The sequence below is a fragment of the Bufo bufo genome, chromosome 11 (genome assembly GCF_905171765.1).
Source record: "Bufo bufo chromosome 11, aBufBuf1.1, whole genome shotgun sequence".
Classification (NCBI taxonomy): domain Eukaryota; kingdom Metazoa; phylum Chordata; class Amphibia; order Anura; family Bufonidae; genus Bufo; species Bufo bufo.
The window spans coordinates 82,023,528-82,048,274 of record NC_053399.1 but is presented as its reverse complement, the minus strand read 5'-3'; positions in this window follow the sequence as shown (position 1 = coordinate 82,048,274).

The following is a 24,747-nucleotide window of genomic DNA, read 5'->3' as shown; positions in this document are numbered from 1 at the left end:
GTAACTAAAATTACATCAATTGTTTTTGTAATACAGTATTAAATGTTTTTTTTTGTGATTTCATCATTGACACAATTATTCAACCCCTTAAAGACTACCACTCTTAAGAACAGAGGTTCATTCAAGTGTTTTCGATCAGGTATTGAAAACACCTGTAGATGTCAAGGAGCAGCAATCAAGCATAATAAGCACCAATTAGGCAGATGTAAAAGGACTGTGATACTCAGCTCCTTCTAGACATTTACTGGTGTGTTTACAAACATGGTGAAGTCAAGAGAATGGTCCAGGAAGACAAGAGAAGAGGTGATTTCTCTTCACAGGAAGGGCAATGGCTATAAGAAGATTGCAAAGATGTTAAACATACCAAGAGACACCATAGGAAGCATCATTCGCAAATTCAAGGCAATGAGCACTGTTGAAACGCTACCTGGTCGTGGCAGAAAGAAGATGCTGACTTTGACTGCTGTGCGCTACCTGAAGCGCCAAGTGGAGAAAAGTCCCCGTGTGACTGCTGAGGAACTGAAAAAAGATTTGTCAGATGTGGGTATTGAAGTTTCAGCTCAGACAATAAGGCGCACACTGCGTATTGAAGGCCTCCATGCCGGAACTACCAGGCGCACCCCCTTGGTGTCTCCAAAGAATAAGAAGAGTCGACTGCAGTATGCCAAAAGTCATGTGGACAAACCACAAAAGTGTTCTGTGGACTGATGAAACAAAATTAGAACTGTTTGGGCCCATGGATCAACGCTATGTTTGGAGGAGGAAGAACAAGGCCTATGAAGAAAAGAACACCTTGCCTACTGTGAAGCATGGCGGGGGGTCAATCATGCTTTGGGGCTGTTTTGCTTCTACAGGTACAGGGAAGCTTCAGCGTGTGCAAGGTACCATGAATTCTCTTCAGTACCAGGAGATATTGGATGAAAAAGTGATGCAGTCCGTCACAAACCTGAGGCTTGGGAGACGTTGGACCTTTCAACAGGACAATGATCCCAAGCATACCTCCAAGTCCACTAGAGCATGGTTGCAGATTAAAGGCTGGAACATTTTGAAGTGGCCATCGCAGTCACCAGACTTAAATCTGATTGAGAACCTCTGGTGGGACTTAAAGAAAGCAGTTGCAGCGCGCAAGCCTAAGAATGTGACTGAACTGGAGGCTTTTGCCCATGAAGAATGGGCGAAGATACCCGTAGATCGCCGCAAGACACTTGTGTCAAGCTATGCTTCACGTTTAAAAGCGGTTATAACTGGAAAAGGATGTTGTACTAAGTACTAAGATTGAATGTCACTTGGGGGTTGAATAAAACTGATAATGATGTGAGCACAGAAAAGACATTTGTGGTTATTTCATTATAAATGTTATGTTATATTTGTCTGACTTACAAGGGCCTCTTTGATTTGATTTTGATCATTTCAGTCATCTTGTTTACAATTAATGTCAAACTGGCCAAAAGACTCAATTTCAGTGGGGGTTGAATAATTTTGAACACAACTGTAGGTGGAGCAAATGCTGAAAATCCACCGTATTTACGGAAGAAGCAAAGTGAATGAGTTTTCATAAATCTCATCCACACATCCACGCTTGTGTTGCAGGCTTTCAATTTCAAGTCAGTTCCTTGATATGGGTTTTACCCCTGATAATGCAAAGGTTGAAAGCAACTGAAGACCCGCCATGATGGTGGGTCACCGCAATACAAGCTAATTTCAGGCTGTTTTTGCAGCTTCAGTTTTTGGCCAGGTTCTTTGAGTATGGCCACAGGTAGTGAGTGCCCCGTAGATTTTCTACACTGGAAAAATCTGAAGCAGATCTGGGGGCATGACACCATGTTAATATAGGTAGTAAGGTAGTATTTATCCAAATTCTCACTGCTGTGTTGAGTTTAGCACTTTTTTCTATCAGGCTCCTCCACCACCTTGATCCAGGCCCCATTAGTTCTCTTGCCGATTATATAAATTCGTCACTGGTATGCCAAGGGGGCTTCTACCTGGAGTCCTAACTCAAGAGGGTATGATTTTCTTCTCAACTCTGACTTTGTGGTAACTGGACAGCATTAAATGGGAGAAAATCATTCTTCCTTGAGTGAAGATTCCAACTTGGAAAACCAGTGATGGAGTAATGTATTTGGCCCATATCTTCAGAAAGTAGGAGGCGGGGCAAGAAAAAAAGTGCTAAAATCTTCACAGCAGCTGGAATTCAGATAAATACTCAGTCTACTTTTATTAAAGCGGTGAGAGGTCATCTTTAATCAGATTGCTCGGTTTAGAAGGCCTATTTGTAACGTCATTAAATTCGGAAACAATAAAGAGAAGTTCCTCTTGTCAGAACCCCATCTATAAGCCAGAGAAGAAAGTTGCTCCACAGAGCATCTCTTGGTCTGGAGGACTAGGATGTCTTAGCATTGTATGGACAGCCAAGTGACTTCAGCGGGAATTGTGTAATGCTTCATTTTTCCTGAGGAGGCACTGCAGGAAGACTGAACATTGGCTTCTGAAATATTCAGCTCAGCCAATGTACTATAGCTATATTTCTAATCATAAAAAATGCTCCTGTATATAAAAGGAGGGATGCTAACTATAGCATTATATTATGGAGTTACTATGTTTGCCTTTCTGTAATATATTCTTTAAAAGGCCTCCAAAAAGTAGATCTTATGTGTGGCCATACCCTAAGGCAGAGTGACCTGGATATACCATATTTATAGCGATTCGTGACGAATTCATTTCTGATGAATCAAATTTCTAGGCAAACTTCGGTGAAGCTGCTGAATCTAATTTTTCAAAACTTCACTCATCTCAACCTGAGGCATCTGTTGGACGTGTATGTTGGGAAATCCTCCCTAAATAAGCCTCCAATGGACACTGCAAAATGATGTGTGACAGCACCCTAACACCCAGGCACCAAGTGTAGAATTGCGCGTACAAGGTCTTGCTGCCAAGGTCATTAGAGCCTCTAGCGCCCCTTTAGCAGTGACAGATTGCAAACCATCAAAGGAAATATGTCATTAGAAAATTATCAATTGTTTAAATCATGTTTTTCTGATAAAACTAGTTTTAAAGAAATTTTGGTGATGCTATTTTTAATTTTCCATGTCACTATCTATTTTTTTAAAAATGTCCTAAAATCCTCCAGTTTTCGTACTGGCCAGTAAGCCTAATAATATGTCAAGACTTCCTGTTCTGTGGAAATTACATCTAAGCAGTCATCATCACAGGCAGGCTTACAATGGCCGATAAAACCTCAGTGTAAATGAGCCAGGATTCATAATAGATGATGTCACTCACAGCTCACCGCCTCTCCCTCCCTGCATAATGACCTCTCCACAGGTCACAGAGCATGCCTAGAAAACTGTCCCATAGAAGTCCCCTCCAGACTATTGTTTCTATGGCCCATGGTGGCTGCTGTAAAACATCTGTCTAAATGTTGTTAACGGACACTGACCATAAACAGAAAATAAAATAAAATTCTGATAAAGAAATGTGTGATAAAAAAATTACCAAAAAAAATATGTTTCAATTAGTAATAATTATGTGGACGACACATATTTTTTAAAACTGCACATACAGATTAGAAGAACCTTTGGGGAATTTCCAATTATATAGTAGATCATTTCCCTGTTATATACCTATTATACCAAATAGGTAATTATTAGGGAACAGCTACAGTCTGTACAGTGGCATGCAAACGTTTGGGTACCCCTAGTCAAAATTACTGTTACTGTGAACAGTTATGTAATTTGAAGATGAAATTAGCTCCAAAAGGCATAAAGTTAAAAATGACATATTCCCTTTGTATTTTAAGCAAAAACTATTTTTATTTTCATCTTTTACATTTCCAAAACAACCAAAAAGGAAAGAGGTCCGAAACAAATCTTTGGGCACCCTGCATGGTTAGTACCTAGCAGCAACCCCATTGGCAAATATATGGCTTGTAAATGCTTTTTGTAGCCAACCTACAGTATTTCAATTCTTTTTTGAGGGATTTGAGGTGGGGATGCAGGAGAGGTTCTCTTCTGATGAATTTTCCATGAAGGCCATTTGGTGCAAGTGTCACTGAACAGTAGAAAAATGTACCACAACTCTAGAATCTGCAAAATCTTCCTGAAAATCTTTTTTGGTCAAGCGGGGCTTCTGATTCTACCAATTCCACGAGCAGCTCTCTGAATTTTTTCTTTGTCTTCCAGACCTTCTCTTGACCACTTCTTTTCCGGTTAACTCCCATGTCTTATCTACATTTTGAACTGAGAAAATGGCAACCTGAAAACGCTTTGCTATCTTCTTATAGCCTTCTCTTGCTTTGTGGGCCTCAACCACTCTCGTTTTCAGAGTGTTAGGCAGCTGCTTAGAAGAACCCATGGCTGCTGTTTTTCTGGACAAGCAGAGTCTGGATATTTATAAAGCTTTGAAATTTCCATCACCCGGCCTTTCCTAACGATGATTGCGAACAAGCCTTGACCCTAACAGGCTATTTAAGGTCTGAGACCTTGGTCAAAGTTATCTGAGTGCTCAAATCTCCTTGGGTTCCCATACTTTTGCAAGGTTCACCTCTCCTTTTTCCACTCTAAAATTGTACAAAACCAAAATAATACACTGATATTGCTTAAAATGTTGAAAAGTAGAGGTGGGACTAATCCAATTTTTTTCTAATACGAATCCGAAAAGGTTCTCGAATATATCGAATCTTTCTAATCTCGAATCCTACGAATCCTGTACATAAGAATTGTGTGAACGGTGTAAGAAGCAAAGTGATCCAAACACTTATGGGGGGATCTGTGGATGGCACTGTTATGGAGGGGGATCTGTGGATGGCACTGTTATGGAGGGGAATCTGTGGATGGCACTGTTATGGGGGGTCTGTGGATGGCACTGTTATGGGGAATCTGTGGATGGCACTATTATGGGGAATCTGTGGATGGCACTGTTATGGGGGATCTCTGGATGGCACTGTTATGGGGGATCTCTGGATGGCACTGTTATGGGGGGGATCTGTGGATGACACATATATAGCATCTTATGCTATGTGCCATTCACAGATCCCCCCCATAACAGTGTCCCTGCAGGGTGAATGACCCCCAATACAGGGGCTGGGGGCCGGCATCTGGATTAGGAATGACAGTGGGGACCGGTGCAGTCCCTGTATTCTATTGCACCGGCCCCGCTCACTGTTGCATAATCTTATCTAACCTGTAGGCATTGTTATAATATAATCATGTGTAATCCAGCTGTATTACTTACAACTAAGTTCCATAGCATAGAGGAGGGAGGAGGCAGGCAGGAGGCAGGCCGGGAGGATGGGCGGGCGACGCGTCACTCACTACGTCACACGCCCGCGCCGCCTGCTTCATTCATAAAGTAGGCGGCGCAGGTGCATGACGTAATGAGTGATGCCCCGCCCACCCTCCCGGTCTGCCTCCTTCCTCCTCTGGAACTCAGTTGTAAGTAATACAGCTGGATTACAAATGATTATTAAATCTTAACAATGCAGGTTAGATAAGATTATACAACAGTGAGCAGGGCCGGTACCGGTCCCCGCTGTCATTCCTAATACAGATGACGGCCCCCAGCTCCTCCTCCCTCTGTTGATACACCCGCCCACCGCGCTGTGCGGCATGGCGGCGTCTGTGTATCATTAGTAATCGCAGGGTTGGACAAATCGGCATATCGTGTTGCGGGATTCGTCGGATTAGAACTTTACTAAATTACGTCGGGATTCGAGTCCACGAATCCCACAAGATTCGAGGGATTTGTGGATTCGACAGATTCGTCGTCCCACCTCTATTGAAAGTATGTTTTGCATTTATCAACTTTATGCTTTTTGGAGATCATTTCATTATCAACTTGCTAAACTGTTCAAAGTAATTGTGACCAGGGGTGCTCAAACATTTCAATGCCACTGTATGTCCTTCCTTAAATTTGAGTTAGGGCTCACTATGATCATCCTGTCATGTTAACATCAAGATCATTTTAAGATTTTTCTGTTTCAGCTGATTTTTTGAGGACTAGACAGTACATGTGGATTTCACAACTCTTGGTTCTGAATGCAAATGAACCAGGTGTGATTCCTGAGAAATCCTCATGGCACAAAGGTATTTCACCTCTATAAGTCTCAGCCTTGTTTTGTAGTGCCAGAGTGAGAGCCTTGTCTGTTTCTCTACAACACGTGTTTTTCAGTGTAAGGAAGGCTAGAAATTACAGTTCTTAACATGCTTGTGTATTCAGTGCAATGCTATTTCCAAACAAGTTAGAACCAATGCCCGAGTATCATGAAGGTGGCACGTCTGGCGAGAAGGTTGGAGAATGTCAAAATGATTAGTGAGAAGCAAACAGTGAGAGATACATATGATATTGGAATACCATTAAAAAAAGAGCCACAACAGAGCACCGATACCTACAGTACCTTTACCCTTCTCATAGCGCAGTTCTCACCATTGTATACCGTTACTAATTAAAGGGCTGGGGCACTTGTTAGAAAGAGCTCAGGGTGGGATAAAAAAATACTAATCCTTACCAATCTCTTGTTGCTTCCATTCTTAAGCTTACCGGGTCCCTGCTGGTCTCTGCTTCTTCTTCCAGGAAATGTCTGCTCAAACAATCACTGGCTGCCACACTCAGGAAATGCCTGCAGTGCCTGCAATGCTTCCTGTGTCTGTCACACACAGGAAATGCCTGCACAGCCAATCAGTGTCTGCCACACACAGGAAATGCCTGCACAGCAAATCACTGGCTGCTACACACAGGAAATGCCTGCACAGCCAATCACTGGCTGCCACACTCAGGAAATTCCTGCTTGGCCAGTCACTGGCTATCAAGGACAGAAAATGCATGCTCGGATACTCACTGGCGGCCGCTCACAGGAAATGTCTACTCACTGTCCTTTTATCAGGGGCACAGACAAAGAACCAGCGATGCTGATATTCAAAAAATTCCAGATTTATTGTAGAAAGAACACACTGCACAACGTTTCGATGTGGACATCACATCTTCCTCAGTTGAGGAAAATGTGGTGTCCACCTCGAAATGTGGTGCCATGTGTCCTTTCTTCAATAAATTTGGAATTTATGCACAACATTACAAGGTGAGCATAATATACTTTCCCTTTTCACTTCTCTGCAGCTACAGTTTGTTGTGCTGAAGCAGTCTTGTGCAGTATTGTATTTTTATGTGGGAATATGGGGGATACCATCCTGTCTGAGCTGCTGGTAAAAGCATTTAGAAATATGCTTTACAGCAGCCACTATGGACCCTGGTGACAAGTCTGGTGATGGCTCACTGACTGCTATGGAGAGTTCTATAGATATGCTATGTGACCTTTGCAGAGAACATTGTGCAGGGAAGGGGAGCAGATAAGCTGAGACATCACCTATTTAGAATAGTGTATCCTGTATACCTATATAGGTGTAATCCTTCATTGTAATCCTGACTGTGAAGATAATAAGATGACTGGTAAAAAGTGATACAGACAAAGAAGTGTCAGGATATTATGATGCTTAGCGGACAATGGGCGCCATGCTATAACCAGTTAGCACTTTCATTGCTAGCGCTTTGCCCACTGGTTAGCCCTTTAATGACCAGGTCTGAAAAGGCCGTAATGACCAGACACTTTGTTTTGTGATTGAGCAGTGGTTTAATGGTTGTAACTATTTAGTGTTGATCACTTTGATATATAATATGTATAGAAGTAAGTAGAATCTAAGGTGCTTATTAAAACAATACCTTTATTAGTAACTGGGTTATGGAGCAAGAATTTCTTTGCTCAAGTGATATCCTATATAGAAGAGATGGATACTCTTAAAAATACTCCTACTATAAATAGGATGGTGGTTAAGGAGGACAGATAGAACCAATGTTGCTGAAAGCAGGGGGTAATTAGGTTATTACATAGGGAATAGATATCTTTCCCTGGATAACCCTATAGGTCTAATAACCTGTGCACAGGGATACCCCCTGATGGTGGAGGTACCCTGCCCCCGTACCTATGTCTATATATTGCCCTAATAAAGCCCTACTCACACAAATGGATAGAATATAAATCCAAAAAACATAAAGATGTCTATATGTATTAACGGAAACCCCAACGGGCCCTACTAGCTTCCCAGATGCCTGTTCTAGTTGCCTAAAGGGCCCCTCTGATCGATTAATCATCTAATGACAGAGTTTTCTCTCATCATCAGTACATCAAACAGGCTATCAATGGGAGCTAAGTACTATCTCTATATTTATCTCTATATTTATAATTTTTTTGTTATTCGCTACGATTATTTACTTTATATCACCCCCTGATGAGCTGCCGTGTGCAGGTGAAACGCGTTGGACTTTCCGTTAATACATATAGACATCTTTATGTTTTTTGTTTTTTGGATTTATATTCTATCCAGTTGTGCGAGTAGGGCTTTATTAGGGCAATAGATAGACATAGGTACGGGGGAAGGGTACCTCCACCATCAGGGGGTATCCCTGTGCACAAGTTATTAGACCTATAGGGTTATCCAGGGAAAGATATCTATTCCCTATGTAATAACCTAATTACCCCCTGCTTTCGGCAACATTGGTTCTATCTGTCCTCCTTAACCACCATCCTATTTATAGTAGGAGTTATATAGGTTATCACTTGAGCAAAAAAAAATTTTGCTCCATAACCCAGTTAATAATAAAGGTATTGTTTTAATAAGCACGTTAGATTCTACTTACTTCTAATTCATTTGGTACGTGTTGACTATCTAAATCATCTTTCTAGTCTTTTTTTCATTTTTTTTAATAATATGTATAGTTTCATGTAAATGGGGTAATAATGGCCATGGTTTCTGTTGGAGTTGGTGTTTTTATTTATTTTTATTTTATTCTTGCATTTGTATTTTATTATATTTAATATATGTTTAATATATTATAGGTTTAAAGGGGTTTTCCAAGAGTTAATAACTGATGACCTATCCTCTGGATAACAAATGAGGAGATGTAGCGGCAGCATCTCCGGTGAATACTTTATTCGGACGGACTTTACAGAAAGTGTGCCATAAAATTAAGCACCAACGTTTCGGATGTATCCCAGCCTTTGTCAAGCCTTGTCTCAGCCTTTGTCAAGGCTTGACAAAGGCTGGGATACAGCCGAAACATTGCTGGTTAATTTTATGGCACACTTTCTGTAAAGTCCGTCCGAATAAAGGATTCACCGGAGATGCTGCCGCTACCTCTCTTCATTTTCTATATGGTTGACTGCTGAGGATCTGCGGTCGTGGTTTGGCTGTTGCATTGCCGGGGAGGCTGTTTTTGTCCGTGGGTGCTGCTCTACAAACACTTTTGTTTACTATCCTATGGATAGGTCATCAGATTCTGATCGGGGGGTGGTCCAACAATCAGGACCCCCGCTGTTTGAAAAGGCATCGGAGCTCGCAGTAGCGCCTCGACCTTCTCTCGGCTCACCAAAGACAGTGGCGTACATTATACACAAACTGTGCTTGATATCATAGCTCAACCCCATTCACTTCAGTAGGGCTGAGCTGCATCTAGGCCATGTAACTGATGAACGTGACTTTACTTGGCCTAGGAAAAGTACTACTCTGAGCCTCTGCTTTTAATTTTTTTTAATGATGTTTTTTAATGATGTCCCTCAAAAGGTCATTAAAAGACCTTTGGGGACACACTTTTTTCTCTCTAATTAGGGTGTCCAAAGGAGCCCCCAGTTACAGAGGAAGACAGCCTTCTGTGGGGTGTGACACAGTGAAGGGTATGGTCTGGTAGGATAGGTATTTTCCTCCCAGCGTGTGCTGCTGGGCTGAATTTTAAGTGCCGGTCCGGGTTTTGGCAGCACCTAGCTGTCCTTAAAAGACGGCTGGGCTCAGTAGCAAAGTGTGTGTGTGCTGGGATCTGAGTCTTGTGCCGTGCTGGAGGGCTGAGACCCGTGTGTAGGGGAAACAGACCCCCCTAAAAGTCTGCTATTGACTGCTGGAGATAGAACTGCCAACAAGGTGATTTTTGCTCCAGGTTGTATGTGGACTTTCCATTGTGTGTAAACTAACACCAAGACTGCAAAGTGATGTTTCGTTTTTGCCTTATGTTTGAATAAACACGGAAGTTTGATTTAAGAACTGGTAACTTGCCTCTGTACTGCATCCGCATACCATGTCTACCAGAGCGAATCTCCACAATTGGTGGAGGATATGGGCAATCACAGAGAGGCTGGCGTAAACGCCAAAATATTTTTGTTTTCGGGTATGGCTGGATGTTTTGGATTAAACCAGCTACTTTTAAACCTGTGTCACGTGACAAAATGTAGGCTGTAATGAAAGCTCTCGTGGAGGCTAACCAACACCAGCAAGAAACAAGCCAGCTGCTGTTACAACAAGTGATGGCTTTACAGACGGCAGGAGTGTCCCAGAGTGTCCATGATGTCCAGAAAGCGGTCCGTGCGGCGATTCCCAAGATGACACCCTCAGATGACATCGAAACCTACCTGGCGATGTATGAGAAGGTGGCCACAAGGGAGAATCTACCCTGAGATCAGTGGGCTGAGGTCATCGCTCCATTCCTGGCATCCGATTCCCAGCGTGTGTATTTCGACTTGCCGGACGATCAAGTGACCGACTACCAGAAAGTCAAGGGTGAGATTCTGGCAAGACTGGGGGTGAATGTGTTGGTCCGGGCCCAGCGGGTGCATCAGTGGGGGTTCAACCCGGCTGAGCCCGTGAGACCCCAGTATTATAACTCGCTTCACCTCTTGCAAAAGTGGCTACAGTCTGACGTGCTGAGCTCCACTGCTATGCTGGACCGTCTGTTAGCTGATATGTTCTGCACTGGATCGACCAGGTGTCTCCTGGCAATGCCCTTCAGATGGGGGACCTGGTGGAATGCTATGAGGCTACCAGGAATCTAAAGGGGGGTTATTTCGGGAGGGGGCCAGTCAAACCCCAGAAATCTCCACCCCAGGCCAGGAGGTTTGAGCCGATAAAACCTGCCCAGGATGTACCCACGGCGGACCTGGCTCCGATAGTCTGCTGGTGGTGTCAGGAGCCTGGCCATGTAAGGGCTGACTGTCCCCATCAGGTTCAGCCCATGGACACTAACTATGGCTACCGTCAGTCGCTATATGCCAGGAAGCTATGTGCAACAGGTACCCCAGAAACTCTAAATCATTTGTGCCAGGTGGAAGTGGGAGACACTCCAGCGGAGGCCCTGCTGGACTCAGGGGGTCTGGTGTCCCTAGTAAGGTCTCCCCTGGTACGGTCAGCTGAGTATACTGGCTGGAAAGTCGGGGTCATGTGCATTCATGGGGACTTAAAAGACTATCCCACCGCCCTGGTGTCTCTAACCACGGGGGCCGGCAGGTGGACTCACGAAGTGGCAGTTGCCACAAACTTACACTACGAACTTATAATAGGGAGAGACTTCCCGGGTTTACCGGCACTGTGGCCTGCTACAAAAGTGACTGATACCCATGAGACACGGCTAACCCCAGCAGAATGGCCTTGCTCCGGTGGGAGGCCAGAATCCTGGGAACCCGAGGCCGAAGGGTATAATTTTGGTACTGCACAACACCAGGACCCAATCCTATCCCGAGCCTGGGAAAATGTATTAATAGTAGATGGTGAACCACAACAAGCAGGGGCAGAGTCGGTGTTCCCCCGTTTTGTGGTTCATCAGGATATGTTGTATCAGGTAAACCAGCTGCGGGGTAAACCCATTGAAAAGTTGATGGTGCCCCAGCCTTATTGCAAACTCGTGTTAGAGTTAGCCCACCAACATGTTCTCGGGGGTCATCTGGGAAGGCAGAAAACACAGGACCAGATACTACAACGGTTTAACTGGTCCAGTGTGTTTAGGGAGGTGGACGAATTCTGTAAGTCTTGCTCGACCTGCCAGGCAACTAGCCCCCAGCACCTTTTCATCAGTCCCTTGGTACCTCTCCCGATCATCGAGGTACTGTTTGAGTGAATCGCTATGGACCTCGTAGGCCCAGTACCGAAGTCCACTAGAGGACACCAACACATCTTGGTCGGCCTAGACTTCGCCACAAGGTACCCGGAGGTGGTGCCACTGCGACATACATTGGCTAAACTTATAGCTAAGGAGCTAATGGAGATGTTCTTCCGAGTGGGTCTACCTAAATAGGTTCTGCCTGACCAGAGGACCCCTTTTATGTCCAAGGTTATGAGGGAACTCTGTAAGTTACTGCACATAAAACAGCTACGGACGTCCATTTATCATCCGCAAACAGACGGTCTGGTACAGAGGTTTAACAAAACATTTAAAAAGATGTTAAAAAGGGTGGTTTCTAAAAATGGGAAGAACTGGGACCTACTTCTGCCCTATCTCATGGGATCTATTATCGGCAGGCCCGGGTCTGGATCTTTAACCAGGGTGATCGGATCTAGTTCTGGTACCGACTGTGGACAGTAAATTCCTGGCTAGATGGCAGGGCCCCTACGAGGTACTCGAGAAAGTTGGAGAGGTAAATTACAAGGTACACCAGTCAGGGTGGTGAAAGCCGGAGCAGGTTTACCATGTTCATTTACTAAAACCTTGGAAAGATATGGAGACCTGTACTGAAGACAGCCCATGGCTGGGTTTTCTAGGGGAAGAGATTCCGGCCCCTCTGTCTGATGCAAGGGAAGCAGTTGCCACAGTAAAAATTGCTGACAGCCTCTCCTCTAAACAGGCTCAGGAGGCCAGGGAGTTCGTTAGTCGGAACACAGATGTGTTCTCGGACCTCCCTGGACGCACTTCCACAGTCCAGCATGACATTGTCACTTAGCCTCGGGCAAAAGTCCGGTTAAAGCCATACCGGGTACCCGAGGCTCGGCAACAAGCCATCTCGGAGGAAGTGCAACTAATGCTGTGGCTAGCTGTCATCGAGGAGTCTAAAAGTGAGTGGGCCATTCCTATAGTCTTAACACCCAAGCCGGATGGGACATTACGGTTTTGTAACGATTTTCGTAGCGGAATAAGATATCTAAATTCAATGCGTATCTGATGCCCCGGGTGGATAAGCTAATCAAGAAGTTAGGACAAGCACAGTATTTTTCTGTTTTGGACCTCACAAAAGGGTACTGGCAGGTGCCCTTAATGGAGGCTGCCAAAGAGAAAACTGTCTTCATCACCCTGAGGGGCTGAATCAGTTTAAGGTGTTACCCTTTGGTCTGCATGGCGCCCCCGCCACTTTTCAACGTCTAATGGACATTGTGCTTCGTTCACATCGGCGGTACGCCTCGGCTTGCCTGGATGATATTGTCATATACAGTACCGACTGGGAAAGTCACCTGCCCAAAGTACAGGCCGTAGTGGACTCACTTCGGAAGACTGGACTAACAGCTAACCCAAAGAAATGTGCGATAGGGTTAGGGGAGACTAAATACCATTGGGCGCGGAGTCATCAAACCCCAAGGAAACAAAATAGAGGCAATACGGAATTGGCCCCGACCTGCCACCTCTAGGTAAGTAAAGTAAATAAAGAGAGGTACCGGCAGCATCCAGTGAATCCTTTATTGGACGGACTTTACAAAAAGTGTGCCATAAAATCAAGCAGCAACATTTCGGCTGTATCCCAGCCTTTGTCTAGACAAGTAAAGTCGTTCCTGGGGATGGTAGGCTATTACATGAGGTTTGTTCCCCACTTTGCTACGATAGCCGTGCCTTTGACAGGGCTCTTGAAGGGACGAAAATCAGTGATGGTATACTGGGATGATTGGGCGGCATAGTATTACATTGATGGTAATAATCTTTATATGGAACAGTTCTAAAATATCTTGTCAATAGAGATCCACAGATAAGTCATATGTTTGCTATCAGTTTAGTAGACGTTCTGGCACCCGGTTTCTTCAGCCTGAACTTTCTTCTGCAGCAGGATCATAACTTACGACAAAAAATAACTAGCACATTTACAATTAATTACAGATTTGTGACTCACAATAACTGCACATTTCATCTTCTTTTTCCAAAAAGGCTATTTATTTCTCGTTTCTTCTTTTTTCATCTTTACCAAGTGTATTGATAAATAAAAATCGGATTTCCTTTGCCTTAGTGCTCTGGGTTCTCACAAGTTTCTCATTTTTTCCATAAATAAAATGCATTTATTCCCAGAGCCACCCACAGTGAATCTACAACATCATTTACTAACAGTTTTTCTGATCATTTAAAGATTGTCCACTTTTTGGTAAATTTTCCTCATAAGTTGGAGAACTTAAAGAGAGCAAAAGAGAGCAAAAATAGTAGGTTTCCTAAATAATGGTAAGGGGGGGGGGGGGGGTAGTCAATGAAGATAAGGAAAAGAAGAGAAAGGAGCTGATATCTGTGGTGCTGGGGCTGTTAGTACATCCGGTAATATACTCAATTGGCTAACTGTAGATATGGTCCAAAATAAGTTAAATAAGATAAATGTGAACAAGGCTCCGGGTCCAGATGGATTACACCCAAGAGTGCTTAAATAGCTCAGTTCAGTCATTGTTGTGCCCCTGTTAATAATTTTTAAAGATTGTCTAGGTACTGGTACAGTGCCAAGGGATTGGCGCAAGGCAAATGTGGTGCCCATATTCAAAAAAGGATCAAGGATATGTGACTGTAAATAATTTTATAAGTGATAACAAGCATGGGTTTACCAAGGACAGAAGTTGCCAGACTAGCCTGATTTGTTTTTATAAGGAGCTGAGTAGTAGCCTGGACAGAGGGGCAGCTGTGGATGTAGTAAGGTGAGTAGTAGCCTGGACAGAGGGGCGGCTGTGGATGTAGTGAGGTGAGTAGTAGCCTGGACAGAGGGGTGGCTGTGGATGTAGTGAGGTGAGTAGTAGCCTGGACAGAGGGGCGGCTGTGGATGTAGTGAGGTGAGTAGTAGCCTGGACAGAGGGGCGGCTGTGGATGTAGTGAGGTGAGTAGTAGCCTGGACAGAGGGGCGGCTGTGGATGTAGTGAGTTGAGTAGTAGCCTGGACAGAGGGGCGGCTGTGGATGTAGTGAGGTGAGTAGTAGCCTGGACAGAGGGGCGGCTGTGGATGTAGTGAGGTAAGTAGTAGCCTGGACAGAGGGGCGGCTGTGGATGTAGTGAGGTGAGTAGTAGACTGGACAGAGGGGTGGCTGTGGATGTAGTGAGGTGAGTAGTAGCCTGGACAGAGGGGCGGCTGTGGATGTAGTGAGGTAAGTAGTAGCCTGGACAGAGGGGCGGCTGTGGATGTAGTGAGGTGAGTAGTAGACTGGACAGAGGGGTGGCTGTGGATGTAGTGAGGTGAGTAGTAGCCTGGACAGAGGGGCGGCTGTGGATGTAGTGAGGTGAGTAGTAGCCTGGACAGAGGGGTGGCTGTGGATGTAGTGAGGTAAGTAGTAGCCTGGACAGAGGGGCGGCTGTGGATGTAGTGAGGTGAGTAGTAGCCTGGACAGAGGGGCGGCTGTGAATGTAGTGAGGTGAGAAGTAGCCTGGACAGAGGGACATCTGTTGATGTAGTGTTTCTGGATTTTGCAAAGGCTTTTGATACTGTCCCTTATAGACGCTTAATAGGAATAGTAAGGTGTGACGAATACCACACCTCGTGCCCGCTTGACGTCACCTACGTTGAGCTCACGAGAAGCGGTATAGTCACAGGTTACCAAAAACGTGACATCACGCCCTCCAGAGGAGCAGGTAAGGTCAGGTTAGTACAGTTTACACACACACCTCCTGTCCACACGGGCCCAGTGAGGCAACAAGTTGAGAGAGCATTTTCACTGCCGCAGTGAAAACAGCGCTGTCTCAGCTCGGGAAATCTGCCACCAGCTTCTCGTTTGACATAAGCCTGGTCCACTAACGGGATTATATAGGGTGAGAAACCAACCCGCGGTAGCTTATAACTAGGCCAAAACACGGACGTGGGGATTCGTGATCGAAATAGAAGACAGCACAAGATTAAATTATATATTTAATCGCTGTAAGGGCACACTAGATTTACCACAATATACACAGAGAATATATACAGTGGTCTGAGGTTACAGATACAGATTATTTGGGTACAACAGGGTTAAGCAGAGTAAAAGTCAGTTACCGGGTAAATGGAAGTTCCTTTGGGTCATAAGGGTGGAATAGCTCTTGGCTGCAGTCACGTGGGGGCAGTGAGGTCAGCTGGTTCCTGGTCTCTCCAAACACATTGGCACGATACGACCCCCTTCAGAAAAGACACGCCCACTTGCTGGCACAAGCCTTTTAACCTGTAGCCGGCCCCTCCCCTCCCGGCATCAGGGAGGGGTCCACTCCCCCTCTTCTGGGAAGGCAGCAAATGACCTACAAAACCCTTTAGGGTTCATAGCTCCAGACCAGAGGGTCACAGGGAGATGGTTCTGGGACCAATGGACCTGCCTGGGTACCGGCTACAAGTAGAGTCCAAACCTAGTACCGTTATGTGGTTTCTATGGGGAGATATGGATATCTTCTTTCCCTGGCATGCCCTCATCAAATAAAGCCCATGGGCACGTACATCGTGGCCACCGGGACACAAATATGTATCCGGTTTGCACCTGCGATGGCCGGGCGATTTATAATTCCTTATGAAATGTAAGTGCCAACATGTCTGGAAGGTATCCTTGATCCTGGCAAGGGCTGATACCTCCTGCTGGTGGGTTTTCCTTCAGGATTTAGCTTGCCTCCAAACTGGTGGATTGAGGTGTGACCTTCTCCACCTGGGGCCTCCTTAAAGCCTGGACCCCTGGAGCTTTCTTCCTTGCCAGCTGACACTCAGATGTCGGGGGGGGGGGGGGGGGGGGGTGGGAACTTATTTTGCATGTACACTGAACAACATGCCAAGAGGTGAATCAAATGACAATCAGGGCTGGGGCTTTGAAGCAGGGCCCTCCTGTGGAGTTCACTACCTCTGCTATCTGTCAGCAAATGGGGGTGTGAGGACATGGCTGACAGTAAATATTAATCTATATTCCTCACATAAGGTCTATAGGCTTGGAAAGTATAGTTTGTAATTGGATTGAAAACTGGCTGAAGTGGTATGCCCCAAGGTTCAGTGATGGGCCCTCTGTTATTTAATTTTTTTATTAATGATATCGAGGACGGGATTAATAGCACCATATCTATTTTTGCAGATGACACTTAACTATGTAGTACTGTACAGTCTATGGTAGATGTCCATAAAATACAAGCTGAATTGTATCCTTTCTATGGGCTGGTGCCCAGAACTGAACTGCATATTCCAGATGAGGCGGCACCAGTGCTTTGTAAAGTGGTAATATTACATCTCTGTCCCGCGAGTCCCTCGTTTACTGCATGACAATATCCTGGTGGCCTTAGAAGCAGCTGATTGACATTGTATGCTGTAATTTAATCTACCATCTATAAGGACACCCTAATCCTTCTCTATAAGTGACTCCCCCAGTGTTACATCCCCTAGGACTAAACTGAAAAGGGGCATGGAGGGTCTTAGTTATGAAGAAAGATTAAAAGAATTGAATTTATTTAGTCTTGAGAATAGACGTCTAAGGGGGACATGATTAACCTATACCAATATATAAATGGGCCATACAAAAAATACGGTAAAAAACTGTTCCATGTAAAATGCCCTCATAAGACAAGGGGGCACTGCCTCCGATTGGAGAGGAAACAGTTCAGTCTCCAGAAGCGTCAAAACTTCTTTACTGTAAGAACTGTGAAGCTGTGGAATAGACTTTCTCAGACTTCCCCTACATCACGCTGTGCCCCCCCAACTGAAATGTCCCCCCAACTGAGCAGCTTAGTGCACATGGGGGGGCTCTTGTTACTGGCACATTGGGGGGGCTCTTGTTACTGGCACATTATTGGGGCACTTATTACTATCACATTATTGGTGGGCACTTATTACTATCACATTATTGGTGGGCACTATAGGGGCATTTACTGGGACACATTATGGTGGGTACTATGGGGAAGGGGGAGAGGAGTACTATGGGGTCATCTACTGGGGGCACTAAGAAGGGGTATTTTATACTTGCAAATTATGGGGGACACTGAGGGCATCTACTGGGGCACTATATATGGGGCATTTTATATTGGTACATTATGGGGGTCACTAGGAGGAAGGGGGAGAGGAGCACTATGGGGGCATTTACTAGGGGCACTATATAAGGGTATTTTATACTGGCGCATTATGGGGGCACTATGGGGACATTAGCTCAACTGGGGGGATTACAAGGGGGTATTTTTTGCACTGTCACATTATAAGGAGAATTATTTCTACTGTGGGGGGCATTATGGTGGGCTTTATTACTCCCCCATGGTATGACCCCCTAGTAGCAGCACCAGCCTCTCCCTGCTCTGCTATCCCTATGCCCCTTCTCCAAATCCTTATTATGAAATCTTTCTCATTAGGATGAAGCACAACATCCGCCGAGCCCCCCAGCCAAAGTGTTGAAGTGGCGTCAGAGATCCCCAAAGCCCAAGCCAAGTAATTGTGTGTTTTCATGTGGAATATGTTTGTTATACACATATAGCATACACTGTGCCACACAATATACAGTATACCGCTACACTGTGCCCCACAATATACAGTATACCTCTACACTGGGCCACACAATATACAGTATACCTCTACACTGTGCCACACAATATACAGTATACCTCTACACTGTGCCACACAATATACAGTATACCTCTACACTGTACCACACAATATACAGTATACCTCTACACTGTGCCCCACAATATACAGTATACCTCTACACTGTGCCCCACAATATACAGTATACCTCTACACTGTGCCCCACAATATACAGTATACCTCTACACTGTGCCCCACAATATACAGTATACCTCTACACTGTGCCCCACAATATACAGTATACCTCTACACTGTGCCACACAATATACAGTATACCTCTACACTGTGCCACACAATATACAGTATACCTCTACACTGTGCCACACAATATAAAGTATACTGCTACACTGTGCCACACAATATACAGTATACCTCTACACTGTGCCCCACAATATACAGTATACCTCTACACTGTGCCCCACAATATACAGTATACCTCTACACTGTGCCCCACAATATACAGTATACCTCTACACTGTGCCACACAATATACAGTATACCTCTACACTGTGCCCCACAATATACAGTATACCTCTACACTGTGCCCCACAATATACAGTATACCTCTACACTGTGCCACACAATATACAGTATACCTCTACACTGTACCACACAATATACAGTATACCTCTACACTGTGCCACACAATATACAGTATACCTCTACACTGTACCACACAATATACAGTATACCTCTACACTGTACCACACAATATACAGTATACCTCTACACTGTGCCACACAATATACAGTATACCGCTACACTGTGCCCCACAATATACAGTATACCGCTACACTGTGCCCCACAATATACAGTATACCTCTACACTGTGCCCCACAATATACAGTATACCGCTACACTGTGCCCCACAATATACAGTATACCTCTACACTGTGCCCCACAATATACAGTATACCTCTACACTGTGGAGTCTGTTCTATAAGCACCATTGTTTTGTTGCGGCAGACAGAAAATAATCTGGAAGTGCCCCTCCCGAGACCAGGCTCTGGATCTGCAACTGGACCACTTACAGGAATGTACATTTCTTCTAAACTGTAATCCGTATCCTGTGATCTGCAGAAATCAGCGCTCGCTCTGTAGCAACTAACAGGCAGTGCCTGTAGGCTGTAGCCTGGCTCTGTTACCGAAGCTAGCCGAGTGGTGTAAGGTTAAGGTGGTAGTAGAGATGATAAGTAAGTAGAACAGGAACTCAGACCATAGGGGGCTGCATCAAAAGGTATATTTATTTATAAAACAGTGTCATAAAAGTAGAAACAATACTATAAAAGCAGAAACAATACTATAAAAGCAAAAGTAAAAAGCATAAAAGTCGATAGAGGCAATATAGTCATATCACTTTTCATAGCATGTTATTGAGGTGACCAATGGGTGATCGAATTGATAAAAAGGTAGGTGATCAAATAAATATCATGGCAATTTAATAACTAAGTTTATGGACGATATAATTTAAAAGAAACAGCGCGCTGTAATTTCAAATAGGTGACGTATCAAACAACGTGGGACGCCACGTGAGACGTCACAGAATACGTGACCTACACCCGGAAGTTCTCCAATTCAGTGCAACACGCCAACCTAGCGTGAGTCCACACCGGACCAGCGGTGTCCACACGGCAAGGAGAATTTACGCTGAACCAGCGTGCGGTCTGTCCAACCGAACAACCACCTGCGGGTGGTGAAGACACGGTAAAGAGACTGCTTATTCATATACTTGCCTGCTATACGACTTTCTTTTACTTAAATGCCATTGATATGGTGATTATATCGAACAAACAAGTGGTTATATACTCTATCATTGAGAACATATCCGGAGGACTTTTGATATTTATTTGATCACCTACCTTTTTATCAATTCGATCACCCATTGGTCACCTCAATAACATGCTATGAAAAGTGATATGACTATATTGCCTCTATCGACTTTTATGCTTTTTATTTCTGCTTTTAAAGTATTGTTTCTACTTTTATGACACTGTTTTATAAAAAAATATACCTTTTGATGCAGCCCCCTATGGTCTGAGTGCCCGTTCTACTTACTTATAATTCACACACTCTGGTTATTGGAGTAAACCTATGCACCTGACTCCATTTAGTCTGGAGGTGAGCCGCCCGTCTATTTTTCTACACTAGTAGAGATGAGCGGCCCCTGAATCCTGATTTAAAGGTAAAGTTACTGCAGGATATGAATTACAGTTTAGAAATGTCAAATGTACACTCCTGTGAGAGGCGGGGAGGGAGATCTGTGGATGACACTGTTATAGGGAGGGGGATCTGTGGATGACACTGTTATAGGGAAGGGGATCTGTGGATGACACTGTTATAGGGAGGGGGATCTGTGGATGACACTGTTATAGGGAGGGGGATCTGTGGATGACACTGTTATAGGGAAGGGGATCTGTGGATGACACTGTTATAGGGAAGGGGATCTGTGGATGACACGGTCATGGGGTGGATTTGTGGATGACACATTTAGCATAAGATGCTATATACGGTATGTGTCATCCACAGATCCCCCCCCCCCCATAGCTGTGTCATCCACAGATCCCCCTCCATAACAGTGTCATCCACAAATCCCCCCCCCCTATAGCAGTATCATCCACAGATCCCCCTCCCTATAACAGTGTCATCCACAGGCAACTAGGACATGTTGAAATCTGAGTGATTGTTTTTTTTTTTTTTAAACCACAGACAGCAGGACTTTTCTTCCCTGTTGCGGTTTTAGGTATTGGGTAAAGTATCGCAGCATTTCTAAGCATACTTGTGTAAATATATTGTTGTTATAGCTGCCCCCCCTACTTTTGTCCTGGCCCCCAGTGTGCCCCCCCCCCCCCCCCAAATTTTAAAGCTAGAGACGTCACTGCTCAGGATGTGGTCACAGCAGGAACAGTGGACACTTTTAAAAAGGGTTTAGATGAATTCTTAAAAGTAAACAACATTAATGCTTATGAAAATGTGTAGAAATCTTAGTTTCATTTCCCTCTGGGATTCGCGTCCCCACCTATCCCTTGGTTAAACTTGATGGACATATGTCTTTTTTCAACCGTATTAATTATGTAACTATGCAAGGCACAGAACAAAACATGGCTTCCTTTCAAAACCAGTGTCACATTTGCCCATGGGTTGTGAGATAGCTCCACACTGAAGACAAAAATGTGTTTTGCCACCCAATGGTCTGGTACTTTTATTTCCCCTTCAGATCTATGGCCCAATGGGTCTAATCACCTCCTTGTTTACTAAAAGTGTAGTTACTTTGGGGAGAGTCTGGAACAGGTTCCCATCAACTAGTTGGAACAAACTTAACCCGATAGTCCGCCTCTAAAGTAAGTAGAAACTGACTGCAGAAAACAGCTGGTATCTTAAAGAGCACCTGTGAGCAGGATGAACCCAATTAAACCAGACATACGATCTGGTAGGGTTGATGATGATTATTTAAATAATAACTGTCTTGTAAAAATCGGTTATGATCTTCCCAAGAAAGAAGACTTTTATTCTTTATGCAAGTGAGGGCTTCAGTGCACTTAGGGGCTTGGCCATCAGTGGAAAACCAATATGGTGCACCAGGTGGCTGGGACATGCCACTCGGTGTGCTGAAGCCCTCATTTACATAAATAATAAAACTCTTTTTTGTTTTTCGGGACCGATGTAACCAATTTTCACAAGACATTTAACATTTTAATCAGCAGGATCAGCTCTACCAGGGAGTATGCCTGATTGACTTATTAGGATGAAAGATTCCTTCTGGATGATACCCCACACCCTTTTCCCAACCAACAAAACACTCAGAGACTTTTCTTTTGGTTTAAGAACGTAAATAAACCATTATAAAATATATTAATAATAGCAACTTGTAAATATATCCATTACTTTTCAGTCCAACATAGCAAAACGTTATAACCTCCGATATTGTGGAAGAATCCTAGAAGGCAACCCAAGCAAACTGCAGTCTTCACTCGCCACCTCCACTTGTATTCCCAACCTTACCCTTGGCCGCACTCACCGACCCAAGGGCACCAAATCCTCAAATACATACCCCTGCAGAGCTTTTAGCCCAAACAGGAGCTCCCAGCCTTCAGCTTACCAAACCTCATAAGATGCATGCCCCAAAGTGTCATGCACCTATTCCACATTGTTTTGCCTCCCAGGATCCCCCCATTTACCTGCGCACGCTACAAAAAAGCCATCCTTCAAACATACCCACTGGGAGCGTGGGCAGAAACATACCCATCTTAAATACTGTCCACCCAACCCATATCTGTTCCGTTCCTTTACACATTCTAACCATCCCTACCTTCTATTTTTCAAATACTTAAATCCTGCCTACAAACTTCCCCCTGAGTCAAGCCGCATTTCGCTACGGCTATGCCCCGCTCCATTTCTCTTCTTAAAATGAGAGATTACTTTTTGTCATCTACAAATTAGATTAGGATTTGATTACCTAGTAGTGTATGTCAGCATACCCATAAGAAGGGACTTCTGGCAACTAGATAAAAATTTATGAAAACCCTGTAACCCTCCACCAAAAGCATCAGGCAACAAAAATAGCAGTCAGCACTACTGTCTTTGGTCTATTCTGCGTGCTCTTCTCTTGCTATATCAATTTCCTCTTTATTGTCTGGATTTCCCCATCTCAAAAAATGTACAGATAGATTATGTGACTTGGTATGAAATTCTGTAGATTTGTAAGAGATTTTAAAGATTGAGCAATTAAACATGTGCAGATATGAGTCTCGTCACCACTGCCATCATTAGTCTTTATTTCTCCACAATGATCTTGCCAAATACTCTTTTTGTATTTTTTTTCCTTTTAATTGTGAAATTTGAAACTCTGACTTTTGTAGAACATCAGAGCAGCCTTTTTACAATAACTAGGTTCAAGGTCGGGACAAGTTCTCTTGGTATCTAATGCAGGGTTTTCAAATGAGCCCTTCAGTTCAGCATGAACCCTCTTCTAACCTCTCCTGGCATCTACAGATCTATAAGCTGCTTGAACACAGTGTTTGACAGTGTTGGACTGGGGTTCTGGGGCCCACCTGAGCTATTTATTCTCAAGGCCCAACTCCATAAATCATCAATAAAATTTAATAGGTTTTAAGAGATATATAAGGAGGCTAGATGAAGTACAGACCCCGCGAAATGGTTATCGCCTGTTTCTAATGTCGCCCACACACCTGACTTGCATGGACCTCAACAAAGGAGCAGCCTGTTTGTACAAGTGATGCTACTGTTTTCTTGCCTTGGAATTATATATAGATATTTTGGCTGAGCACCACCAGCGAACGCAGGTCTGGAGCCACTCCAGTCATAATATGGTGAGAACCGACAAGTGCCGTCTCTGATTTATTCTTTAGAATTTAAGAAATAGACCCAAGTAGCAAGTGATTGGCTCCAAAAGCAGCCAAATGTTTCTTCTTTTCTCCTAGATCTTTGGGGCAAATTTTGGTACTAGAACCTGGGCCCACAAGAGGATTCTCTGGTGGGCCAGTCCAACATTCTTGTCTGAACATTGTTAGCATTGTTTCTGCTTTTAAAGCTAATACATTATCCCTCTTCATCATCAGCGCTCTTAGTAGCTGCCTACATTACCTATCTAACTAGGCTAGATAGTAGAACATGCTAGCACCAGACTACTTGCCATAAAGAGAGGTCACATATAGGACCTCTAGAAAAGAACCAGGTATCAAACAGATCCTCCTCTCTCTTAAAGAGATACTAAATCCTAAGCCTACTGTAGGTCATCTCCTTTTAGCATACATTTGAATGCAATTTGTTCTCAGCAGAGGACTTGATGGAATATTGCTTGCAAGGCCTTAATGTCATCCCACAAAACACCAGCCTAAATTATCTTTAACACTGCCAATGTTGATGAAATTAAGAAAGGCCAGCACAGTACAACAGTGAAGTGATTCATAGAATTAACAAAACTTCTACTGAACATATTAAATAAATGTACTGGATTTAGTAGACAAGAAGACAGACCCACTGGGCCAGTTGTATGCTTACTTTATGAAGCTAGCTATGTTCTCTTTATTATATACATGGTTCTTCATCCCAGGCAGTTTTAATCCATTTAAGGTACCCCGAGGAACAGCATTATGTTTCTTGCGCAAGATTGTGAGACTTTACCTGGTCAAGAAGCAGGGATGAAGTTTATCAACACACAAACCAAGCAAATTCTTAGGGTGGGTCAAGAGATCAGGGGCCTCCTGCTGG